Source organism: Schistocerca americana, chromosome X (genome assembly GCF_021461395.2).
Source record: "Schistocerca americana isolate TAMUIC-IGC-003095 chromosome X, iqSchAmer2.1, whole genome shotgun sequence".
Classification (NCBI taxonomy): domain Eukaryota; kingdom Metazoa; phylum Arthropoda; class Insecta; order Orthoptera; family Acrididae; genus Schistocerca; species Schistocerca americana.
Genome location: NC_060130.1, coordinates 118,102,023 through 118,127,730, shown reverse-complemented (window position 1 = coordinate 118,127,730; position 25,708 = coordinate 118,102,023). Strand labels below are relative to the sequence as shown.

General features: G+C 41.3%; 1 protein-coding gene across 4 annotated transcripts in view; it reads right to left on the bottom strand.

The window, feature by feature from the left end:
• The window catches only part of LOC124555162 (rab-like protein 6), a 194,564-nt gene extending 169,402 nt beyond the window's left edge, over positions 1-25,162 (bottom strand). For all 4 annotated transcript variants that reach the window (XR_006968521.1, XR_006968522.1, XR_006968523.1 and 1 more), the window contains exon 1: positions 24,968-25,162. The gene's annotated coding sequence lies outside the window, so the exon portion shown is untranslated. The remainder of the gene's footprint in view (positions 1-24,967) is intronic.
• Positions 25,163-25,708: the final 546 nt, after the last annotated feature.

The window sequence follows — 25,708 nt, the reverse complement described above, 5'->3', positions numbered from 1 at the left end:
GAAAGCCTGATACATGTAACAATTTATTGCTTTTATGTACAGACAGCAACCTAATACACCACCTGTAATACAGTTCTGCCAGCCCAGGAATCCTAATTGGTCCACCACCACCATCCAATCACAGCTGTGCTGTCATTGTGCAGTATGAATGTTCAATAGATACAAGTGACAGTTTTCGGCCTGCTGAAGAATTTGTAGCTGCAGTGAATGAGACCTGTACTGCTCTCAGTGTGTCACCACTTAAGAAACGGCGTCTGAGTAGTAGTAGTAGTAGTAGTAGTAGTAGTAGTGAAAAAGTCTCACACTGCAAAACAAAGCACAAGAAAATCTGCTCTGCTGTTCATAAGCACTTGGAAAAGTGTCTCGAAGTTACAATACCTAATGATGAGGATCACATCTCTTCAACTTCCACTCAGACAGACTTCACTGATCTTATTGAATAGCTAAAAGAAATATGTAGCAAGGCTACATGTGAAATAAAAATCAAGATTATCAGTCTCCTTGCTTCGAACTGGGTAATTGCATATTGTGCTAGAGAATTTGGGGTGTCAGAATATGTGTTTTGGAAGGCCAGGGTACTGAAGGAAAAACAAGGAATCTTGCTTGACATGACGCATTGAGGATGTAAGTCTAAGTGACAATATACAACATGCTGTCTGAACATTTTATGAAGATGATTAGTACACTTGTTGGTGTCCAGGGATGAAAGACTTTGTATCTGTCTGATCGGAATGGGATGTTAAAGAACACAAGCAGAAATGCCTTGTTTTAGTGAATTTGAAGGAGCTGTATGCAGCCTTCAAAGAGAAGTTTCCCACTTACAAAATTGGTTTCTTGAAATTTGCCCAGTTGCATCCCAAATGGCGTGTACTCATGGAACCCATGCTGTGTGTGTTTCTATTCATCACCAGAACATGCAGCTTATGTTAGACATCACCAAGCTTAGTTAGACAACTATAGACTTACTTGAGAAGATTATCTGCTCTACAGAATGCGAGGACTGTATGTTATATTTGTGTGATAGATACCCTGGAGTGAAATGTATTCAGCTCTTCTTGCAGAATCAGAAGCACTTGTTTGGTTGAAGATGTCCAGTACATGCAGTGGATCACAACAGATTGGTGTGACCGGCCAGAGTGGCCATGCGGTTCTAGGCGCTACAGTCTGGAGCCGAGAGACCGCGACGGTCGCAGGTTCGAATCCTGCCTCAGGCATGGATGTGAGTGATGTCCTTAGGTTAGTTAGGTTTAATTAGTTCTAAGTTCTAGGCGACTGATGACCTCAGACGTTAAGTCGCATAGTGCTCAGAGCCATTTGAACAAATTGGTGTACACTGGTATCAGTGGTGAAAACAGTCGATAATTTCATACACAATTTTTGCAACAAACTGGAATTGCTGAAAAGTCATCATTTTATAACAAAACAGCAATCACATTATCTATCTTCACTTGAAATAAACACTCGGCCCAACAGTGTGTATTGTGATTGCAAATTTTTCTGAGAATTACTCGTTTATTGTACAAGATGCTGCACAAGAATTTCACTGGCAGCAATCCCATGCCACAGTGCATCCTTTTGTAGTTTATCTACCGAATTCAGGGTCAGCACGATCAACTGTAAACACAATGTGCATAACAAGTGACTATCTCATTCACTCAACAGCTACAGTACATTATTATCAAGAAACCATTATTCCCCATATAAAAGACGCAATGCCACACTAGGAAAAATTCACTACTTTTAAGATGGAGCATCATCTCAATATAAAAACTGGAAAAATTTTAAAAATCTGACACTGCATTCTGAGGACTTCGGAATTGATGCTGAGTGCCGTTTCTTTGCCACTAACCGTGGGAAGAGTGCCTGTGATGGAGTTGGGGGGACAGTCAAAAGACTGGCTACCAGGAGGAGTCTTCAAGAACTTCATCACCCAATCCTCACTGCACAAGTACTTTTCGAATTTGCATTACAAGAGATAAAGGGTATTCAGTTCTTCTACGCGTCCTCAGAAAACATTGAAAATAACAGTGCAATGCTAGTAAATTAAAGATTTGATCAGTGCAGGACAATTCCAAACACAAGACAGTACCACCACTTTATAGCTGCTGGAAAGGATGTTGTTAAGATGTATCGAACCTCATGCTCCGAGAGATATGATATGGGTTATCTCACACACAAGGGAGAGACACAACAGTTTCCAGTACAATACCAAGCAGTATCATTGCAGAATATCAGGCTGTCTTCTCACATAATTTGTGTCTGCAATTCTAAGTGGTACCTTGCCTTTGTTATGGACTGCACTGAAGAGAACCAAGATGTTTCGGTGAAGTATCTGCATCCACCTGGAACAGCTAAAGCTTACTTCTTAACCAATAAAGTCAACTGGGTGAAAATCAGGGACATTCTAAAACCAAATATTGTGTCAAACACCATAACAGGCAGACAGTATGCACTGGACAGGGCAAATGAAATTGAAATAATCCAGTTGTTTAAAGACTTTCAGCAGTCCAAGTGAGGAAAGGCACCGATCTTCAATGCATGTGCTTCTTATGTAACTTTTCATTTAGATAATGATTGATGTGTTCAGAGTGTGAAAGATATTATTTCTACTAATTCAGGTTGAATATGTTACAGAATAATGGGTCTGTCATGTCAAATTCTGTGGCACTTACAATATTGTCCTTCAGGACACATACACACTGTTAAAGAGTACAATAAAAAAGTTACGCATTGGAGTAAGACAAACATATTTTGTGGGTAATTAGACTTAGATACAAGCTACATAATGAAGCAATTTGCAGCACACAGTGACCTTGCACACACTGCATTTGCGGAGGTTCCAAATAGTGATTTTCAGCAAAGTAAGAATTTTCAAAATCCAAAAAGTCATTGTGTGCACGCAAGTAACACAACTAAATTTGTTTAATGAATTCAGCCTTATCACCAAACATTGTTTAGTACTATCACTCACACATGAGATAAAAAATATTGGAAACTTACAAAAATGTGATAACTTGTGTAGCTGTTTGTCTATGTATTACTTCAGAACCATGGACCACTGCAATATATTATTGCTCTCTCCTACAAGGGAGAGGTGTTACCTTCCAAATGAGACCAACCTTTTGGCTGTATTTGATTTAGTACAGGAGCTAGGATGTCACACATGGTAGCATGTTTTTTGAAAAAAATTACCATAATTGTAGCTTTGGGAGGGCCAAGCTCCACTCCCCAGGGGTTTCACATTTCAATACCTGAGATATCAACTTAATTTAGTGCAGGTATTAACTGTACCAAATTTCATTGAACTCTATAAACATGATGCAACCCACTTTGGCTAAACTCTGATGAGTTTCAAGGGAATGACCCGAGGCGGCAAGCAGCTGTGCTTGAGAATCAGAAGTAGTCTCCAAAAGCAAAGTGCCATTCCATAAACGAGAGCACGATTTCACAGGGCCGGCAATGGCGTCAACACCTTTCTCAATAATAAACGCATTTACGATTGCGTAGGACTGACCGCCTTCAGTACGTGAAATCACGAGGAACCGTGGTACTGCTGGAAGGGTCTTTGAATCATTAGCCACATTCCGTTTACGTTTTGTAGACGTTGATTGTGAAGATGATTGGCTCACTGCAAGAAATTCCCTGATGATTGTCAGCATCTCCGATGGCACACTTCTTCCAACTGGAGGTCCCTTTTACAAGGGGGACGCGCACCTAATGTTATTGTTCACACCTCACCCACCTCACAGAGGGATTAATCAGCAATTTCAGAAGATAGTAGCTCAGGCAGTCACCTCTCCCTGGGCCTGGCCTGTAGCAGGGGGTCGGTGCAAACCCTACCTGTCGATACGAGGCTGGGAATTACGCGTTACCCAGTCACCTGTTATGCGTCAAGACACATGGGCCAGCCATCAGGAGCGCACAGGGAGGAAGAAGAAAAAGAGGAACCTCAAACGCTGAAGTGGACGAATGAGAGGAGAAGGGAAACAAAGAAAGGAAATGGGAACGAAAAACAGTGGTGGACTGTTCTTATGCCAGCCACAGACATTGCGTAACATTCCCAGTAACACCCCAGACATGTTCCCCAAGGGATGGGAAAAAGAATAACAAGAGGATAGACATGCAGCGCGGAAGGGAAAAGATGCTGCAAAGGCTGGGGCCCGTGGTAGCCAAGCACAAACCCACCAAAGAGTAGTGAGACCTCTGTGGGGGCGCCTGCAGCAGTGGAACCTCCTCACTGACACAGTATGCGTGTTTGTGTTTTAGGGGCATCAGAAAAAAACTTAAGTGGCATTACATTCTGCAACGACATTAATGGTTTGTTGAAAGACCTGAACATCACATAAAATCCACACAGGTAGAGACTCTTTGTATATGGTTCAAAAACAAGCCTGGCGGCAGTACTGTTACACAATAGTAATGAAAAGTCATCCACCCCTATCGCATGCGCGGCTTAGCTAGAGAGACAGTCACACAAGAAAAAAACACTACAGACAGAGGGAATGGTCTCCACGAACAACTCTGATGTTCACAGCAAAAAATATTGCCAACGAACATCTAGTGATTCTGAAAATAATTGTTCTCCCACCATTACACATTAAGTTCGGACTCATGACAATACTTGTTACGGCTATGCACAGGAATGAAGCAACATTTTAATATTCGTGCAAGAAGTTTCCATGACTCAGCACAGAGAAGATCATAAAAGGGATATTCATTGGTCCACAGATACACCAACTTTGAGTCCACTCTAACCCCTATCATCTGCATGCACGGCATTGTTTTTGTAACACAACAAGATTGTTCTTGGGAAATAGGGGAGCCGAAAATTACAGGGGCCTTGTAATGAACTCATTCATGCTGATACGGTCGTTGGCTGCAACATGGCACTGAAGATGCATTTTCTTTCCTTGCGCCTTGAAGTGTTTCCAGAAAACTGCGGTACATTCATTGATGAGCACATCGAGCAGCTCCACCAGGAGATTTTTCTCACTGAACAGCAGTACATAGGACAGTGGACTTCTGCTATGTTGGCTGATGCTACAGAGAGAGGCTCCAGACACCACCCACAAGAGGAAGTTAAGGAAACAGTGCAGATATAATATGCAAGTTCAATTAATGTATATATGCTATTGATTATGGCAGTAATGTATGTGAAACGGAAAGTCCCAACTTCCTAGTAATCCTGAGCTACACTATGTGATCAAATATATCCGAACACATGGCTCAAAATGACTTACAAGTTTGTGGTGCCCTCCATCAGTAATGTCGGAATTCAATATGGTGTTGCCCCATCTTTAGCCTTGATGACAACTTCCACTCTCGCAGGCATATGTTCAATCAGGTGCTGGAAGGTTTCTTGGGGGATGGCAGCCCATTCTTCATGGAGTGCTGCACTGAGGAGAGGTATTGATGTTGGTCGGTGAGGCCTGGCATGAAGTCGGCATTCCAAAACATCCCAAAGGTGTCCTATAAGATTCAGGTCAGGACTCTGTGCAGGCCAGTCCATAACACGGTTGTTATTGTCATGTAACCACTCTGCCACAGGCCGTGCATTATGAACAGGTGCTCAATTGTGTTGAAAGATGCAATCGCCATCTTCAACAGTGGGAAGCAAGAAGGTGCTTTAAACATCAATGTAGGCCTGTGCTGTGATAGTACCATGCAAAACAACAAGGGATGCAAGCCGCTTCCATGAGAAACACAACCACACCATAACACCACTGCCTCCAAATTTTACTGTTGGCACTAAAAATGCTGGCAAATGATGTTCACCAGGCATTCGCAATACCCACACTCTGCCATCAGATCGCCACATTGTGTACCATGATTCGTCACTCCACACAACATTTTTCCACTATTCAATCGTCCACTGTTTATGCTCCTTACAACAAGCAAGGTGTCATTTGGCATTTACCAGCGTGATGTGTGGCTTATTAGCAGCCGCTTGACCATGAAATCCAAGTTTTCTCATATCCTGCCTAACTGTCATAGTACTTGCAGTGAATCCTGATGCAGTTTGGAATTCCTGTGTGATGGTCTGAATAGATTTCTGCCCATTACACATTACGACCCTTTCCAACTGTCTGCAGTCTCTGACAATCAACAGACAAGGTTGGCCTGTATGCTTTTGTGCTGTACGTGTCCCTTCACATTTCCACTTCACTATCACATTGGAAACAGTGGACCTAGGAATGTTTAGGAGTGTGGAAATCTCACGTACAGACATACGACACAAGTGACATCCAATCACCCGACCACGTTTGAAGTCCGTGAGCTCCGCGGAGCGGCCCTTTCTGCTCTCTCACAATGTCTAATGACTACTGAGGTTGCTGATATGGAGTACCTGGCAATAGGTGGCAGCACAATCCACCTAATATTAAAAACATATGTTTCTGGGGGTGTCCGGATACTTTTGATCACATAGTGTAAGAGACAATTTTAATCGTGATATTCATGCCCAGCGCATTGGGATCTATAAAGACCATCTGCTTTGGTTTCTGCAAAAAATTCACTGTTGACCAGTGTAATTCCATAGAAAGTACTGAAACTTTCTGTATAGTCAACTGTCAGTTGGACTCCAGTTTTGTTGTCTCATGTGCCAGCTAGTGTGAGAAGAAATGCAACAGTTTATAGCAGCTAGAATTGCCAGACCAAGTAAGAGACTGTATGTATTGAGGGAATAGAAAATTTTCAAGATGATGTTTATTGATCTTTTGACACCAATCGCCACCACTAGCCAGGAAGAATGTACCTGGCCAGCTGCGACTTATGTTGCAGCTGCAAAATGACAAACCAGCATCCAGTCAATGCAGATACAACCAACTCCTCCATCAAGTATAGCACCCTGCAAAAGAATGGACATTTGGAAGACAGAGGACAACATGGTGCTTAAACTGTGGATGCTCTGGACCTGTACACTAATGCAGAGAGAGAAGATGAGTGACAAGACATCAACCATCACAGCAGTCCTAGTCATGTCAGTCAACTGTAGACAATGATAGCTGACCTGTGGTATGAAGCCCCTCACTGTAACCTGCATGAGGTCACTCCATAACAAGACCATATTCCATGAAATGAAAGCGATTGTGCTGAAGGTTGCAAACTGGAGATCTGTCCAGCCGACAGGAACATATATTGCAAGAATTTGTTGCTTTAGCACAGGGCTTAACAACTAGCCAGTTTTGAGCATGAGTACTCACATCTGCTCAGGCACGTGCTCGCGAGCAGGTGCAAGGTCCCGGAGTGGGGAGGGAGGGGAAATGCGCGCGCACGTTTGAATAGGTCCGCAACGTACCTATTGAATTCGCGCCGACTGTGTAACGTTTAAAATACTACGATCAGCTCTAACAATCACTTCGCTGGTTAAGAATCATGTCAAGTCGCCGTTGTGTAACCCCAACCATGCTTTCGCAGTTCAACCCCCATTGGGAAGAATTGTATCTGTTAACAGAAAAAGTTGGTGTTGCGAAATGTTTAGTATGTCACTAAACGCTGAATTCTTTTAGGAAATTTAATTTGCAGCGACATTATATGTCGTACCACGCGAAAGACTAGGGAAGTGGAAAATGTGATGGACCAGATCGTGCACAGGAAGTTATTAAACTTAAAAGGAAGCTATTCGAAGAAGATCTGGACGACGAAGAAAAATCAACTGAGGCAGCTCTCAGAGTGAGTTACAAAATTGCTTTCCTTTTAGCAAAATCCCTGCGGCCCTTCACTGATGGTGATTTAATAAAAGAATGTTTGGTAGCTGCAGCGGAACATTTGTGTCCATCTCAAGTTGAACAGTTTCGGATTGTGCCATTATCTAACATGACCATTATGCGTTGCATACAGGACATGGCAGACGACTTCCAGAGCAAGCTTGCAAATATCTGTAAAGATTTTATGGCGTATTCTCTAGCTCTGGACGAAAGTGTTGATATCACTGGAACAGCGCAGCTTGCCATATTTATTAGAGGTGTTAATAGAGATGATCTGGTGAGGGAGGAGCTCCTCGATGTAGTAGCCATGAAGAACACTACAACCGGTGGTGATATTTTATGTAGTGTTGAAGAAAGTGTTGAAAATATAGGATTGTTGTGGAATTCTTTAGTTTCAGTGTCTACAGACGGTGCACCAGCGATGACAGGGAAAAAAATCAGGTTTAGTTGCGCTGTTCAAGGAGAAAATGCAAAAACTGACCGTGCCGAATTAAATAAGGGGTGTTCACTGTGTGATCCACCAGGAAAACTTATGGGCAAAGAGTATCACTCCAAAAAATGTGATGATTGTTGTTGTTCGTACAACCAATTATATAAGGAAGCATGGGCAATTTAAAAGCTTTCTTGAGGATGTAGAAAACCAGTATGGTAGCCTGCCTTATTACAGCGAGGTCCGCTGGCTTAGTCATGGCGAATTATTAAATCGATTTTTTTGCCTATTAGATGAGATAAATATGTTCATGGAAATAAATAACATGTGTGTTCCTGAATTGAAAGAGCCTTCATGGAAATGTGATCTCGCGTTCTTAGCAGATTTAACTAGCCATCTGAATGCTTTGAACATTTCACTACAAGGTAATGATCTGCTAATTACTCATTTCATGGATCGAATACAAGCTTTTAAAATGAAATTGACACTTTGGGCGAGTCAGCTGGAAACAGGAAATCTAGTTCATTTTCCTAAATTATCATGATGTTCACAAAGACTGTGAACGTTAATCACATAGTTTAGTTGCCCTTACGGAATAATTTGATCAACGCTTTCAAGATCTGACAGCACTAGACAGTGATTTTGATCTGTTCTCCTCTCCATATTCAGCGAATATTGAAGAGATTTGTCCTGAGCTGCAACTAGAAATTATTGACCTGCAGTGTGACAGAGAATACAGAGACAAATTTCAGAACAAGAAAAACATTTTGGATTCTACAGACACTTCCATCAGGATAGATTTCCTCGTTTGCACAGACTGGCGGCTACAATAATATCAATGTTCGGTTCCACGCATGTTTGTGAGCAACTGTTCTCTGCAATGAAATGTAACAAGACGCGCCTGAGAAACGCATTGTCTGATCGAAATTTAAACTGCACGCTGCGCCTACGATGCACAAGAACAATTACTCCGAACATAGATGCAATTTTAAAGGGCAAAAAGTACAAGATAACCGAGAGTCCCACACTTCAATGACACCTTTTATTGTGTAACAGTTCACAAATTAATATGCATGTAGGGGCATACACTAAGCTAATAAAATTATGTGGCACGTGTACATTCTCCTTTATTTGTTTCATTTGTCGCAGTAATAATTCGTGATATCCCTGCAGGTGGCCACGGATTTACATTGACTGGCGGCAGCTGTTGTGTGCCTCACATGACTCTCCCCACTCTCCGCTCTGGTCCGGTAGTGGGGGTAGCGTGCTCGCGCTGCTCCGTGTTCGCGCCTTGCTGCTCACAGCTTGCTCCGCGAGCATGTATGTTGTGAAGCCCTGCTTTAGCAGAATGCAGTCATAATGTTATTCTCAGATGGCACTTCTTACAGGCATTACAAACAGTCACAGACTATGGAAGATCAGAGATGCAGATTTACAAAGCTATCCCAACATGTACACATAACAAAGATTGCTCTGGACGGTAGTATCGTGTTAAAGATGTGGTTATCTCGCCAACGTCAACAAGACTAGTTCCAGTCATCGAACTAGATGATCAGTTAAACTGTAAAGCTTTTGTAATAATAATAAAGCTTTTGTCAATTGTCGTGCTCTGTAACCACTATAGACCAAGTGGCCCATGGTAATACACTGTATCAACACTGGGACCATCCACCAGTTAGCCAATGCTCGAGGCTACGGATGACATCTATGTGCTTGTGTCCAATCCATGACTTTGTGAGATCTCACAAGTGGCAAAGGATATGAGACAGCCCAAAGTAGCACTTTAGTAGCTTTTCTGATAGTCCCACTTTCTGCAGACATGAAAATCCATACGATGTTTCCCAGGCTGTATCTCACTGTTTGGTGTTATAGGACTCTTGATCCTTCTCCTGGGTGTCCGTTCATTAGCTGAAAAACACATAATTTGGGAGAAGTGGAGAAGATACTGCAGGATGACATCACTGAGCCTTCAGAGTGTCCTCAATCCCCTCCTGTGGTCCTCGTGACTAAGAAGGACAGTACATAGCATTTCTGTGTCAGTTATTGATACCTGACCAAAATCTCTCTCTACGATATCTACCCATAGCCTCACATCGATGACACCCACGACTGCTTTAAGTTTTCTCTCAACTATGAACATTCAGACATGCTACTGGTAAATTGAGGATGATCAAGAAAAAACTGTCTGCATAGCTCTTGACGGCCTCTTGAGTTCAGAGTTATGCCATTTGTATTGTGCAATGCACCAGCCACCTTCACACTTATGATGGACAACCTGCTTCAGTACCTTAAATGGATGATGTGGTTTTGCTACCTGGATGACACTGTTGTTTTCTGAAGACATCTGAAAAACATCCAAGCCACCTGACAGCCGTGTTGAAGTGTTTTCCAACTGCAGGCTTCAGCCTGAATCCAAAAAAGTGCCTTTTTGTTGCCCTACAAATAAATATCTTGGGGCACCTAGTTAATGGGAATGGAGTGCAACATGATCCATAGAAGATAAGAGCGGTCACAGATTTTCCAACTTCTCGGCACATTCGAGATGTGAGAACCTTTTTTGGAAGGTGCTCACACTATTAATGATTCATACAGGACTTTTGTACCAAGGCTCATCCCAATCTGTCCTTGTTGTTAAGAACCACTAACATCATTTCCAGTTCTATCATTGTATGATGGGAATGCCAAGCCAGAACTTCACACTGATGGTAACAGTTATGAGATAGGATACCGGCTGACTTTCAAGGGATCCTTTGGCAGAACACAGCAGTGTGGATGAAATCTCCATTATTGTTGCATTTAATAATATTGCTGATGAATGAGGGAAGATTCAGTATTGTTGAAAATCATAGAAGTCTTGAAGGAGGAGAAACCAACCAATGGAGGACTCCCATTAATAAATGGAAGATTGTATAAGAGGAATTATGAGCCGTTGGGGCAGAAATGGTTGCTCATCATCCCAGTGCATCTAAGGCCAGCTATCCTGAAGTTTCTCTCTGACATTCCAACATCTGTACATTTGGGATTTGTAAATACTGTAGTTATAATCAGATGCAGATATCAGCAGCCAGGTCTCTATCGAACTGTTAGACACTATGTGAGCCACTGTAAGGAATGCCCATTACAAAAGCATGTACTGCAGTCACCTCTGGGGCCTCTAGTACCAAATCCACCTGCAGCAACTCAATTCCAATCAATTCCACTCTTGGGAAGGTTCCTAATGTTGCCAAATGGGAAATAATCTGAACTAATTACCTCATTTGCTACGCTGTCACCAAAGCTGTGCCAATTGAAAAAGTTCTAGAAATTGTGTGATTTCTTGTAGAAGACATCTTTTAAAAGGAGAGAACACCCTGAGAGATGATCTCCAATTGCAGAAAAGTTTTCCAGTTGAGACTAGTATCAGAGGTAATTTCATGTTGCAATATCACCCACAATACTACAAATGCCCAACACACACAGACAAATGGCCTCAGAGAATGCTTCAACAAGATGATGGTAGACTTGCTTTCCATTTACACTGATGTCAAACAGAGCGATTGAGATACAATGTGAGATTCACATATAATACAGTTAAGCCAGACACTACATGCTTCATACTGTTCTTTCTGTTCCACAGTCATGAGGTCAAAATGACAATGGATGCACCGTTCCCCTTACAACCAGATGACATTCAGGATGCCTACATGAAACATCTCATCACTAGGACTGAAGAAGCAACACAGTTGACTTGCTTATGGACCCTGGTCACCCAGGAGAAGGATCAAGAGCCCTATAATACCAAACAGTGAGATACAGCCTGGGAAACATGGTATGGATTTTCATGCCCGTGAAGAAAGTGGGACTATCAGAAAAGCTACTAAAGTGCTACTTTGGGCTGTCTCATATCCTTTGCCACTTGTGAGATCTCACAAAGTCATGGATTGGACACAAGCACAGAAATGTCATCCGTAGCCTCGATATGAAGCCCTACAACATTCCACATGCACAGATTAATGATGAGGCTTCTCATTCACAGAAACTGAAGACCTGTTCACCAATCATGAAGCTTTGACATGAGGGGCTACCTTTGATTCTCATAATAGTGAAGAAGATGCAACAACACAACTGTAACATCAGACTCCTCCAGCGATGAAATACAGACGACAGTTGACAAACTCTAGATACAGGGTGCTTTAGTCGGCTCCAGTGAGAACTTCTGAAACAGCAGGTCATTGTATATCCAGGAGAGGCAGCAATGCCACAAGCAATACTGTATGCAATGTGGTGCATGGTTAGCATCACTGGTGGCATTTTGTGGCTCACCAGTTGAAACCCAACTGCCAGCTATTATTTGTTATTTAGTATTTATCATGACTGGAAGGTTTTCGGAACTTCTTGTTTGTACAATCTGGAATTTTCAATGTTTGTATAAAGTGCAGGACTCTCTATCCAGTTGAGTTCTGTTATGACTCTATATTGGTGTTCTTAATAAATGTATTTCCAATGTTAAGAGCTGTACTTCATGGATGGCCCAGTTTTTGGATTTGGAATTGATTGTGGTTACAATAAGACAATACTGATTTCAGTCCATCCACTGAAAACATATTAAATAAACTTCTAACTGCTCTCTGTGATTACTGTCTCATGGATATCAACACAGCTGGATCAGCCAACTATTAGAACTCATGGCAGAACAATGTGAAGCTCCATTATAGTATAGGTCAGCTGCATTAGTCACTTCAAGTGGAAGATGTGTTTTGTTCTGTGTCACAATTCTTGCTGTTTTAGTGAAATATACTGACACTACAGCATTCATCTTTGGCACTCTAGTGTAGGAGGTGCCAGAAAACCTTCTAAGTAAAAATTCCATATATTTTGCACATTTATTTACACACATAAGCTGATTAATGGTATTTCATATGTGTACTAGTGAGGACACATGTATTTGTAAATTCACTTCACTTCAAAACTCTAAATCCTAACATTTTACATACAGTTTAAATGAGCTCTTCATGTTGATTGCATCAAAACTTGAATGTATGCCATGACACATCGCATATTTCTGAATGATAAGTACCACAAAAAATTATTTCCATTTTAAATTGCCAGCTGTATTCTACATTTGTGCTTTATACAGTTGTGGTCGCAGTACCGTCATCCAATCATTCCCCCTAATACCAGTTTACATCTACCTGAATAAAGGCATATTTTTATAAGATTTTGGAAGTTTAAACATGTCGTGCATAACTTACTTTATAGTAAATCCATGTTTAAAAGCTACAGTTGAGCAATCTACGAATTTTAGCAGCAATGTCTGGATCAAAAAGTTATTTCTCCCTCTATCACATCGCAAGTACTTTTGTAATTCATGCAAAATTCCCACCTTCTTTCTGCTTGTTGACCAGTTTCTTCAAAGGAAGTGTTTGCAAGTGTGATTGTAATGTAGATATAGTTCTTACAAAGTTGACTTTTGCAGCATAATAATGAGAGCTTCACATATGATAACTGTCATACTGTGTTTCATTTAGTTTCCTCTTTCAACAGAAGTGTACCCCCTCTGCTTTTGTTCCACATTACCACTATTTAAGAGTTTGTTAGCAAACATAATAGTGACATAGCAAAAAATTGAGGGTCAAAGTTTGAAGTAATTCAGGGACTTGGTTCATTTTATCCCAGATTTTTCTCTCGTTACAGCAGATATCACTTTTCTGAGTGTTACTTCAGTTCTGAAAGGGAATTTATATTCTCGTAGCATAACAGGCTGAGATATTAAAAAAAAAGAGAAAAAAAAACTTCAGTCACAATACAGGTCTCCTGTGAATACTGCTCTCAGGAACAGGATGGGAGACTTGCTTTCCATTTATACTGATGTCAAACAGTGCAATTGAGATACAATACTGCCTGTTGTGAGATTCACATATCACACAGTTAAGCCAGACACTACATGCTTCATACTGTTCTTTCTGTTCCACAGTCGTGAGGTCAAAATGACAATGGATACACCGTTCCCCTTCTACATCTACATCTACATTGATACTCCGCAAGCCACCCAACGGTGTGTGGCGGAGGGCACTTTACGTGCCACTGTCATTACCTCCCTTTCCTGTTCCAGTCGCGTATGGTTCGCGGGAAGAACGACTGTCTGAAAGCCTCCGTGCGCGCTCTAATCTCTCTAATTTTACATTCGTGATCTCCTCGGGAGGTATAAGTAGGGGGAAGCAATATATTCGATACCTCATCCAGAAACGCACCCTCTCGAAACCTGGACAGCAAGCTACACCGCGATGCAGAGCGCCTCTCTTGCAGAGTCTGCCACTTGAGTTTATTAAACATCTCCGTAACGCTATCACGGTTACCAAATAACCCGGTGACGAAACGCGCCGCTCTTCTTTGGATCTTTTCTATCTCCTCCGTCAACCCGACCTGGTACGGATCCCACACTGATGAGCAATACTCAAGTATAGGTCGAACGAGTGTTTTGTAAGCCACCTCCTTTGTTGATGGACTACATTTTCTAAGCACTCTCCCAATGAATCTCAACCTGGTACCCGCCTTACCAACAATTAATTTTATATGATCATTCCACTTCAAATCGTTCCGTACGCATACTCCCAGATATTTTACAGAAGTAACTGCTACCAGTGTTTGTTCCGCTATCATATAATCATACAATAAAGGATCCTTCTTTCTATGTATTCGCAATACATTACATTTGTCTATGTTAAGGGTCAGTTGCCACTCCCTGCACCAAGTGCCTATCCGCTGCAGATCTTCCTGTATTTCGCTACAATTTTCTAATGCAGCAACTTCTCTGTATACTACAGCATCATCCGCGAAAAGCCGCATGGAACTTCCGACACTATCTACTAAGTCATTTATATATATTGTGAAAAGCAATGGTCCCATAACACTCCCCTGTGGCACGCCAGAGGTTACTTTAACGTCTGTAGACGTCTCTCCATTGATAACAACATGCTGTGTTCTGTTTGCTAAAAACTCTTCAATCCAGCCACACAGCTGGTCTGATATTCCGTAGGCTCTTACTTTGTTTATCAGGCGACAGTGCGGAACTGTATCGAACGCCTTCCGGAAGTCAAGAAAAATAGCATCTACCTGGGAGCCTGTATCTAATATTTTCTGGGTCTCATGAACAAATAAGGCGAGTTGGGTCTCACACGATCGCTGTTTCCGGAATCCATGTTGATTCCTACATAGTAGATTCTGGGTTTCCAGAAATGACATGATACGCGAGCAAAAAACATGTTCTAAAATTCTACAAGAGATCGACGTAAGAGATATAGGTCTATAGTTTTGCGCATCTGCTCGACGACCCTTCTTGAAGACTGGGACTATCTGTGCTCTTTTCCAATCATTTGGAACCCTCCGTTCCTCTAGAGACTTGCGGTACACGGCTGTTAGAAGGGGGGCAAGTTCTTTCGCGTACTCTGTGTAGAATCGAATTGGTATCCCGTCAGGTCCAGTGGACTTTCCTCTATTGAGTGATTCCAGTTGCTTTTCTATTCCTTGGACACTTATTTCGATGTCAGCCATTTTTTCGTTTGTGCGAGGATTTAGAGAAGGAACTGCAGTGCGGTCTTCCTCTGTGAAACAGCTTTGGAAAAAGGTGTTTAGTATTTCAGCTTTACGTGTGTCATCCTCTGTTTCAATGCCATCATCATCCCGTAGTGTCTGGATATGCTGTTTCGAGCCACTTACTGATTTAACGTAAGACCAGAACTTCCTAGGATTTTCTGTCAAGTCGGTACATAGAATTTTACTTTCGAATTCAATGAACGCTTCACGCATAGCCCTCCTTACGCTAACTTTGACATCGTTTAGCTTCTGTTTGTCTGAGAGGTTTTGGCTGCGTTTAAACTTGGAGTGGAGCTCTCTTTGCTTTCGCAGTAGTTTCCTAACTTTGTTGTTGTACCACGGTGGGTTTTTCCCGTCCCTCACAATTTTACTCGGCACGTACCTGTCTAAAACGCATTTTACGATTGCCTTGAACTTTTTCCATAAACACTCAACATTGTCAGTGTCGGAACAAAAATTTTCGTTTTGATCTGTTAGGTAGTCTGAAATCTGCCTTCTATTACTCTTGCTAAACAGATAAACCTTCCTCCCTTTTTTTATATTCCTATTAACTTCCATATTCAGGGATGCTGCAACGGCCTTATGATCACTGATTCCCTGTTCTGTACATACAGAGTCGAAAAGTTCGGGTCTGTTTGTTATCAGTAGGTCCAAGATGTTATCTCCACGAGTCGGTTCTCTGTTTAATTGCTCGAGGTAATTTTCGGATAGTGCACTCAGTATAATGTCACTCGATGCTCTGTCCCTACCACCCGTCCTAAACATCTGAGTGTCCCAGTCTATATCTGGTAAATTGAAATCTCCACCTAAGACTATAACATGCTGAGAAAATTTATGTGAAATGTATTCCAAATTTTCTCTCAGTTGTTCTGCCACTAATGCTGCTGAGTCGGGAGGTCGGTAAAAGGAGCCAATTATTAACCTAGTTCGGTTGTTTAGTGTAACCTCCACCCATAATAATTCACAGGAACTATCCACTTCTACTTCACTACAGGATAAACTACTACTAACAGCGACGAACACTCCACCACCGGTTGCATGCAATCTATCCTTTCTAAACACCGTCTGTACCTTTGTAAAAATTTCGGCAGAATTTATCTCTGGCTTAAGCCAGCTTTCTGTACCTATAACGATTTCAGCTTCGGTGCTTTCTATCAGCGCTTGAAGTTCCGGTACTTTACCAACGCAGCTTCGACAGTTGACAATTACAATACCGATTGCTGCTTGGTCCCCGCATGTCCTGACTTTGCCCCACACCCGTTGAGGCTGTTGCCCTTTCTGTACTTGCCCAAGGCCATCTAACCTAAAAAACCGCCCAGCCCACGCCACACAACCCCTGCTACCCGTGTAGCCGGTTGTTGCGTGTAGTGGACTCCTGACCTATCCAGCGGAACCCGAAACCCCACCACCCTATGGCGCAAGTCGAGGAATCTGCAGCCCACACGGTCGCAGAACCGTCTCAGCCTCTGATTCAGACCCTCCACTTGGCTCTGTACCAAAGGTCCGCAGTCAGTCCTGTCGACGATGCTGCAGATGGTGAGCTCTGCTTTCATCCCGCTAGCGAGACTGGCAGTCTTCACCAAATCAGATAGCCGCCGGAAGCCAGAGAGGATTTCCTCCGATCCATAGCGACACACATCATTGGTGCCGACATGAGCGACCACCTGCAGATGGGTGCACCCTGTACCCTCCATGGCATCCGGAAGGACCCTTTCCACATCTGGAATGACTCCCCCCGGTATGCACACGGAGTGCACATTGGTTTTCTTCCCCTCTCTTGCTGCCATTTCCCTAAGGGGCCCCATTACGCGCCTGACGTTGGAGCTCCCAACTTCCAGTAAGCCCACCCTCTGCGACTGCCCGGATCTTGCAGACTGAGGGGCAACCTCTGGAACAGGACAAGCAGCCATGTCAGGCCGAAGATCAGTATCAGCCTGAGACAGAGCCTGAAACCGGTTCGTCAGACAAACTGGAGAGGCTTTCCGTTCAGCCCTCCGGAATGTCTTTCGCCCCCTGCCACACCTTGAAACGACCTCCCACTCTACCACAGGTGAGGGATCAGCCTCAATGCGGGCAGTATCCCGGGCAACCACAGTCTTAGTCCGATCAGGGGATGCGTGGGACGAGCTGGCCGTCCCCGACAAACCCCCATCCGGACCCCCACAGTGATGCCCATTGGCAACAGCCTCAAGCTGTGTGACCGAAGCCAACACTGCCTGAAGCTGGGAGCGAAGGGATGCCAACTCAGCCTGCATCCGAACACAGCAGTTGCAGTCCCTATCCATGCTAAAAACTGTTTTGCAAAGAAGGTCTGAACTAATCTACAGAGAGCGCAAACAAATCGACAAAATTTAAACGGTTATTAAAATACAAGATTGCCTAGTAAATGCAGTAATGCTGCTACTTCCGCACTGCTGACACTGCTCGGCGGCGGAAGGAGACTAAGCGAAATTACACTATTCAGGTACTAAAACACGATGCTACACTCTCAAATACTATAATACGCCCGAAATTTATGAATTAAACAATGCAAGTACCAAAAACACGCAAAGAAATTAAGAATTAAACTATGTAGCAAACGAGTGAGCTAGGAGTATACGACTTGCTGCTGCAGCTGCTTATCCAACGGCGGCAGGGAGCACACTGACTGCGACCAACCGACACTGGCCGTTCAAAACAAGAACAGTAGACAAACGACTACGCGAATTTACACTATTCAGGTATTACAACCAGATGACATTCAGGATGCCTACATGAAACATCTCATCACTAGGACTGAAGAAGCAACACGGCTGGCTTGCTTATGGACCCTGGACACCCAAGAGAAGGATCAAGAGCCCTATATTACCAAACAGTGAGATACAGCCTGGGAAACATGGTATGGATTTTCATGCCTGTGCATGACTTTCTGGAATATTCTTGCCTCAGCTTTTGACGTGATTAGTGCAGTTGAGACTACATGCATATAAAAGTGGTTTTAATGTTTTAACTTATATTTACTTCATTGAAGTTGGACACAAAGTGACTGAAATCTAGGTATGCAATATACATCATTTGTGACTGACCACTTTACCCTTTACACTTGAAACGAATACAGTCCCTGTGCACAACCGTTTCCCTATGGAATCAAACCCGATAAAACTTGAGATCACCTTCCAGATGTTGCATCACCTTTACATCTCAAGATGATGTGATGAAACTTCTTGCATTTAAAGCACCCAAGAGGATTTGGGATAAAGGACCTTACATTCAGTCAAATGAAACCTATCTTAAAATGCTTAGGTAACACAAGCATACTGAAAATTTATATAAAAATGTGACAGTTATCTCTAACACACCAGTACCAAGTGAGATGGTGGTGCAGCAGTTAGCACACTGGACTTGAAAACGCTGGGATGGTTTCTTTGAGAGGGTACACTACACAGCACTACAGAAACTTCATCAACAGGCCTACATAATCAGGTTATCAATTCTTTGTGTGTCTGTACTCCATGGCAGTACAGGATTTTTTTTTTTCAGGAAATGTTTTCAGTGGGGAGACTGAGATCCATTTAATTCCCTCAGATAACTAGGAAGCTATATAGTTCACCCAGTTTTCTGGGTAGGCCTTGCACAACTGAATTATCTAAGCTGAAAACAATTCCTGAAAAAAACAACAAAGTCAAACATTTTGAAGCCACTGCTGTTCAATTGCATGGGGAGCTGGGTAAAGTAATAATTATTACCAGTATACAGATCACCTATTGTGGATATATACATATTCATTAATAAATTAGAGTCTCTGACAGACATGAAGTTTGACAAAAAAGGCACTATAACTGTCTGTGGGGACTTCAGTATAAACTTCATGAATGAATGTGCATCAACGGAGGACTTTCTGCTCTATGTGTTATTCTTGTGGACCTGTTTATAAGAGGAAACATGTTGAAGCTGTGGAATACATTAAGTCTTATTGATAATATATTTTCAATTATGGACACCACAGGAATATAAATTATTAATGTAGGAAAAACTTCTGGTAGACTACAAACAATTTAGAAGTAAAGGAGACCACTCATCGAAAAGCAGAATCATTGAGTCAGGCACCTGGAGGGTGCTGGATGGACGCACAATGCCAATGCTGCATTTCAGCAGGTGGAAGAGTTTGGGACAGGGTTGTGTCAGGCAGGGTGAGTAGAGAGAGAGAGAGAGAGAGAGAGAGAGAGAGAGAGAGAGAGAGAGAGAGAGAGCGCTGTGTGTGTGTGTGTGTGTGTGTGTGTGTGTGTGTGTGCGCGCGCGCGCGCGCGCGCGCGTGTGTGTGTGTTGGTTGGTTGATTTGGGGGGAGGGGTGGGTTGATTTGTGGGAGGAGACCAAACTGCAAGGTCGTCGGTCTCATCTGATTAGGAAAGGAAGTCGGCTGTGCCCTTTCAAAGGAACCCCTGAGAGCTTTCACACTCTGGAACTAGCAACACTTACAATGCTTTCTCTTCAGTATTCAGGACTAATTTTGAAATGCACTTCCCAAAGAAACTAACCAAAATATGCTATATGGGATCACTAAATCCAGTATTTCAATAATGTCAGGCATTGCAATTTCCTGTGTGACTAAAAAGGTTCAGTTCTCAAATGAAAAGCTCCACAGACATTCAGCTTAACGAATATGTAAAGACGTAAGAGAAAATATACTGACAGGCAATTGCTAAAGCGAAACTGCTTAGAAGTAACACCATAATATGGTTGTCAGCCAATAAAACCAAATCTATATGAAAAGCTGTAAAAAGCGAAACAGGGAAATGACATAAGGAACAAAAAAATCACACTCACAAATGCTGATAACATTAACATTAGCAACAAAGACCAGTCATATTACATGAATCATTATTTCATAAAGGCTTCCCAAACACTAAGCTTGAATTTCACTAATCAGGATGAACTTAAGTACAGTACACCGGCATACAGTATGAAGTAGTAAAGGGGATCAAATGCAAAATGTCAGTAGGTGTAGATGAAGTACCAATCCCACTTCATGCTTAAAAGATTGCAAAGTCCTTGGCTCACATTGATAATTTATCATTCACTGTGGGAGTGCTCACATACAGATTAAAAATTTCAAAAGCTATATGTTTATTCAAGAGTGGTAATAGACAAAGTTCAACATAATTGACCCACATCAATACTACCTGCATTGTCTACAGTACTTGAGAAATTAATGAAACAACAAATCACCAAGTACCTAACAATCACAAGCTATTGCATCATAATCAGCATGGCTTTTGAGCAGGTAGAGGTATAGTAACAGCAATAATCAATTACACAGATGAAATAACTAGGGACCTACAAAACAACAATGCTGTACAAGTTTATTTTGACCTTTCTAAAGCTTTTGATAAGCTTTCTGATAAGTTTATAGCAATGGGGACAAAGGGGATAGAAAGCAATTGGTTTCAATCTATTTACTAAATAGATCACAGGTTGTGGAACCCACAACAACTCATTCTAATCAAATTAGTATCTGATGCAAAGAACATTGAAATGAACATTGAAATATTTTTACCACAGGATAGCATGTTAGACCTGCTTCTGTTCCTCATTTCTATAGATGACATACAGTCCTCAGAAATTGGAGCTAAGATCACATTGTCTGGAGATAGCACTAGTGTAATAGTGAGCAGTATTATGGAATCTCTGTCTGCAACAACTGATCAAGTCCTCAAGTTTATACATTCATGGTTCAATGCCAATAGGCAGACCTTTAATGTGAAGAAAACAAATTACAGTTAACTTGGGAAAATAATCAAAACTAAGATCTCCAGCTGGTACTGGGTGGAAATGAACCAGAAAGAGTTCAGTGTACAAAACTTCTAGGAATGTAAACTGATCAACACTTAAACTAGAAACACAATGTAAAAATACTCTCCTAAAGACCCAGATCGGTGTGCCTCGTTCTGAGAAACATTTCGTAAGTATGCTCCTCATAAGAAGCTAGACTGGCTTATTTTGGTTACTTTCTGTCCATTGTAGTTCACTGGACAGTTTTGGGCTAAACTAACAGTCAGTTAAACAAAACTTTTAAATTACAGGAACAGGCAATCCAAGTTTTGTCATATAGTTCTACAAGGACTCACAGCAATCTCCTATCTAAAAAGTTGGAAGAGCTTCCTGTACTCTTCCCCATACATAATGTGTGTTGATTACAACAGCTAAACTAGGAGACCTGCACACCAATAATGATTGCCATAGCTGTAACACTCACAACCATTGGTACACCTCCGTGTAGACCAAGAAACAAAAACTCATACTCCAAGACATGTGAATCACTTCATTGTCAATCTGTATAATGCACTGCCAATATACATTAGAGGTTGGAGAAGCAAGTAGCTTTTACAGCAGAATTAAGAACTTTCTTTGTTGATAATCGTTTCTATATTGCAAGTGAATATGTTAACTTGCAGAAACACTAGGCCCTTGTTTACTGTTTTGAGTACTTTTTAGTTTGTTATCAGATGTGTCACCTATAATGTGTATCTAAATGTTTCCTGTTTCCTCTGTTTCAGATGCAGTGCAATACATCTACTCAGAGAAGGGAATCAGTTGCAAGAAAAATTGTAATGGACATAAAGTTGGCAAATGCTTGTGCATTCATATTTTGTAAAAATGCAACTTAATGTGTGCATGGGTATCCACATCTCAGAAGTGTATAACAAAGTTAGGATAAAGACGAGTATTCTATAAGAGTGATTGGCTTTGATGAGTGACATAGAAAACATGTGACAAATGCCATAAACAACTTGATGACTATAATGTGATATCGTGGTGATCTTTTGAAACAATCTAAGCTACAGATTAGTCTGTCACCACAGTGGGTTTTATTAATTTCACATTCACAGGCTTTGTCAACTCACAACCAAACTGTCACTTTCCAACCAAACCTAGACCTCGGACAAAGCTACAGATCATTCTGTCACAACACAACTAGATTTCTGGCTTTCACATTTGTTGGATTCGCCATCCATCAACAAAACTGTGAATATTTGCACCAAAAGGCAATGTCACAGCAGCCATCAAAATTACATCACTGGTCGAACCTGACGCGTTCTGTCAAATATTACTTTTAAACTCAAATTTTCATTTACTAGTTGTATAATCATTTTACTACTTGTGCAGGATGTGAAGTTCTTTATACAGTTGGTGCATATGATTGTAAATTCCAAATTACATACTAAGTGAGGTAGCTAAGGCAGTGTTAATGCACTGGACTCGCATTTGAGTAGTTCATACTCTGTCCAGCCATACTGATTTGGGTTTTGCAAAGTTGCTAAGGTGGATGTTGAGATGATTCCTTTGATAATGCCATGGCCAACTTCCTGCCCTAGTGTCATCTAGACCAATCGTATTTTCTATATGTTTATATATGTTGGCCATATATTATTTCCGTAATATATCTGACACGTCCTATTCTGTTGTGCTGAAAGACCAAAGGACAGATAAATTAATAAAATAAAATGCAATGCAACTCAAAACACTGTTCCCCACACTGGTTCACCACCTTAAATAGACCTATGTAGGTCTCGTATACAATCGACAAAAAATAAGCAACACACAATCTAAAATATATACAACCAATGTCTACATACTAAATGCTACCTACATAAAATATGGCATGACACTCAAGAAAGCATGGTGATGGCTCACACTGTTTCACAGACCAAAAGTTTTTAGGTTCAACATATAACTTACAACTGTACTCTCATATTTTAGACTATAAGATTCACAAGTTACAAAAACATAAATTAAACGCTATTTAGTAATTGCAGAAGTTGCTAAATACAATAATGGAAAACCATAGCTCAGACAAAAACAATGCAATGTGGGAGACAGAGGAATTACGTCACCAATAAAAGGTAAATACTAATATTCTTACAATGAAAGCGCTGTGTTAGTTTTTGCATACACACTTACAAATTCCTCCACACAGAAATGATAAAAACTAAAATCCTTACAATGAAAGCACACTATTGGGTTTTGTATGGCACATCTCACAGTTGTTCCTCGATCTTCCACATGGTGACAGAAATATGTATACTACTGCCCACTAATCTAGCACATTATATGCAGTTTATCCATTTGAATGCACTAATATTCACTTGAATATGAACTGAAAGTAGAACTTTGATAATGTATGTGCTTCACTTCTTGTAGAAAAATTTAACATTAACATTTACGTTTATTAAAGAAGGGAAGGGAAATTACAATTTAATAAACTGTTGCTAATGAGATCATTAAAAATGTTGTGCATCTACATGCTCGGTAAGATAAGGAAGGCAAAGGATATTGGCATGCATTTGAACTGATTTGAGGAAACTAAAGAAAAACTAAGACTAGGTAGACGAATGGTGATTTGTGTGCTTACCACCTCTCTACCAAGCTCACTGTTGTTTACTTATGACAATGGATTGAAAAGTACACACAAAAACTACCTATGATATTTGATAAAGGCACTTGAACAAGTGACATACAAATACGAATTGCCTGCCAGATGCATGCAATACCCTTTTGGACAGGATCAATAACGAACCATCATGTGTGGTGCTATACAGTGTCACTGCTGATGAATTAGGGCCTACATAGGTTCCTTAACATACAGGACAAAGTATACTATCAGTGTAATGAGAAACACATGAAGATTTTCTTACACTGACTACAAAAAGTTAGGTATTTCTGGCCACCCATTTACACAGAAACTAGGCCTAATATGTTTATTGTGTCATTTATAAGCCTCAGGTCCTATCATTTACAATGAGTGAACAAAACATGATTTTTTTCATTGTGTTCTGCAGCACTGTCAATGATCAAACTACCTCTAAGTGTTGGTCTAGGACAGTTATCGCTCTTCACTTACATCCTTATGTAGATCTGAGAATGAGAGAAAGGTCATGTATATTTAAATTACGACACTTCAGTCATCAATAGTCCAGGCTTTTCGCCAATACTCAATCTCAAGGGTGTTTATCAAACTTATGTCACATTTTACTCTGCATTGCCCATGTGACAAAATACTGCCAACAAACGTTTGATACTGGAGCACGTACGAATTTCGTAGTTTTACGATGTAATTTGGGTTTTTCCCCCCTCTTAGTGTCTCTTTCTACTTAATTTGCTTACACATGTGTTGTCGGTCATTCTGATACTAATTATCGCTAATTATCGCCTTTCGCTAAACCTACGCATTTTAATAAACACATGCTATCTGTTCAAGATCACATTATTTAGCACACTAACCTTGTGGTTGAAATATATGAGTTTCCTTCAGCAGTGACGGATTAAAATCATGGTTTTTGTCTCTGGATATGAATTTGCCACGATACAAACTTTGTTACCCATCTATGGGTTCATCACCGAACAAACTCCTTTTCTTGTGCCATATGTCAAAAATACTATAAACACACGCCAAACAAACGAACATCTGTGCCAAAGATTAACAATGATACGCCGATGACAACAAAGCTCAGAGGTTGAAACTGCGCGGATTTCACACCACGGCCGCCTCTATTGGGGGCCGTGCTCGTACTTATCTCCAGTTACAAGCTTAATGTATGCACTATCTAAAATGTGAAATTTTTGCTGCTGGTTTGTGTGCAAATACGTTTCTGCTGGAATCTAAAGTTTCTTCTTCACCAATACGTGTCTTTTAAGCTTAGTGGGCGCAGAAGGGCGATTCAAATTTTAATGTAAACTGTTCTCTTTTTTCTGTAGGGCATCCGTTATCCCCCTATATAAGTTAGATAAATACATTTATACTTTCTAGCATCAAACGAACCAAACCCCTCTTATAAAGAGGAAGGGTGGAAGGGGGGGGGGGGGCGGAAGGACAACTAGCTAAACTGTTACTTACGAAATTTGTACTCCACATATAACGGTATGATGCATGGCAAAGGGTACTTAATATTATACCAAACATCGAGATCTTTTCCGTTCCGTTCGTGGGATTTTAAAAAGGCTCATCTACAGCCAACTATCCGT